Here is a 2,593-nt window from a genome sequence, read left to right as displayed (position 1 = left end):
ATTTTTTTATTTAAATTAATTATTTATAGATTATTGAGATAAAAATGACACATGTCCGTATTTTATTCGTCACTTTCCACCTCATTGGAGAGTGTAGCACACACACATAGTATTGTTTTGCTGATTCAGTAAAACGTGCCAAAGTGACACACTTGAAAGCTGCTTGAGGTGCCAAAAAAGACCAATGTTCACTTAAGGTGCCTAAGTGAAAGATGGTGCGTACTTAAGGGGTCTGTCGATGGATTTTGCCTTTTCGATAGGAATACTTCAGTTTTAGCTTCGCCATGAATAAGTCATACATGATGGCAATTTCGATTAGATGAGTCATTAAATTTGAAATACTAATGGTTAAACTAAAAAAAATAAACAAGCAGTATATTAAATGTAAGATTCGTATTTATGTTTTAAATAACCTAATTACATAAATATTAGGGAAGGTCCAAAATTTGACTCTGGACTGTATAATTCGAAGCAAATTTATTCTTTATTTAAAAAAGGAAAAAATAATAAAGTAGCATACTTAAGTATTAAGTTACAAAAAATAACAATATTTTTATCAAATTACATTTTGTAGCATATGTATTTGTATGTATTTGTATTTTTGTAGCAACAGTTTACAAAAATACAAAATGCATATCGATCATAAGGGCAGTAAAAATCATATGTATTTGTATTTTTATAGCAAACAGTTTGCAAAAATACAAAATACAACTTGCTATATTATGTAATTATGAAACTGTTGCTGTGAAACTCATAATTAAGGCAATAAGTATGCTATTTCTGAATTTTGCCCTTTAAAAAACATATTCGTTTTTATCCGTCGTAATTCAAGTGACTCAATGTTGCACTTTGGGGCTTGCAACAACAGGATAAGAATAAATTTAAGGGAAAACTACATATCTTGGCAAACATAGGCTCCTAATTATCTTATCTAGTCTAAATTTTAATTAATTACAATTCATAGCTTCTCTTGCCTATTAATTATTCCTAATTACAATTCATAACCTCTCTCATATATTTTTTTTGTTTTTCTATTTTCTATTATTCTCCTTTTTTTTTCTTTTTCAATTTTTTTCTTCATTTTTTCTTTTCCTTTTTTTGTTGTTTTCTCTTTCTTTTTTCTTTTTTCACTTTTTTCTTTTTCATTTTTTTTTATTTTTGTTATTTTTTCTTTTCCTTTTTTCTTTTTTTTTCTATTTTTTTCTATTTTTTATTGCTCTCCTTCTTTTTTGTATTTTTTTCTCCATATTTTTCTTTTATTTTTTCTTTTTTTTTTCTTCATTTTTTCTCCTTCTATGTGAACTATAAATACAAATACAAATGTGAATTGTAACATACAAATACAAGTGTGAACTATAAAATATAAATATAAATGCGAACTATAACATAAATACAAGTGCGAACTATCATTTGTATTTTTTAATTATTGAAAAGAACGATTGATTTTCTTTCTACAGACACTTTTTTGTATTTATTAATACGAGTTATATTTATTGATACAAATAAATACAATTCAAATTTCTATACAAATACAATATATACAAATACATATTGTATTTGTATTTGTAAAATCATTTGTTTTATTTATTTGTAATTGTATTTGCATTAAGTGATATTTGTTTATTTACAAATATGAATGATAATTTTGAGATACAAATACAAAATGGTGTATTCATATCAAATGATATATTACATATTTATATATTTTAGAACAAAGAAAATATAATTAATGCATTTACTTGTTTGTATACGAATACAAATGATAAATTGTACATAGTCATGTTTAAATACAATATGTAATCAACTTACAAATACAAATACAAAATAATTCTTTAAAAATAAAGAGGTATCGACGAAAATAAAATACAAATAAAAGTATAATCCAAATACAATCTAAATATTCAAACACAACAAAATCATAATATAAACATAATCAAATATAATATGTAGTCAATTATAAAGTACAAATACAAAACAGTTCTTTAAAATACAAGTACGAATTATATAAAATATAAATGATGGTGTAAACTAACAAATACAAATGCAAGTGTGAATTATAAAATACAAATACAAATGCGAACTATAAAATATAAATACAAGTGCGAACTTTAAAATAGAAATATAAATACAGTTGTATCAATGAATACAAAAATATAAATGATGGTGTGACTACAAATACGGTAAACAATTGTGGTATTTACATTATCCTCCATGTCTTGTGCTCGACTAGTCATATTTTTTCAAAATACAAAAAATATAAAATAGAACAAAAAAATGATAAAGAAAATAAGTACAAAAAAAAAAAAATCAAAGAAGAAAGAGAAATAGAAGTTGGAGATTAAAGAGAGGAAAAAAAATAAAATAGGAAAAATAGAAAAAAAAAGAAAAAAGAAAAAAATGAGAAAACACAAAAAAGAAAAAAAAAGAAAAAAAATAATGGTAGTGTTTTTTGCGAGACTAAATATGTAGTGTATTTATGTTTTTATGGATACAAATCACTGAGTAAAAGTGAATACAGCGGCTGAAAATCGAATACAGCGATTATAAATGGTAATTATATAAAATGTGTCTATGAAAGGGGGATTTTATAGCA

Source organism: Capsicum annuum, chromosome 9, assembly GCF_002878395.1.
Source record: "Capsicum annuum cultivar UCD-10X-F1 chromosome 9, UCD10Xv1.1, whole genome shotgun sequence".
Taxonomy (NCBI): Eukaryota; Viridiplantae; Streptophyta; class Magnoliopsida; order Solanales; family Solanaceae; genus Capsicum; species Capsicum annuum.
Note: the sequence above shows the minus strand (reverse complement) of the source record.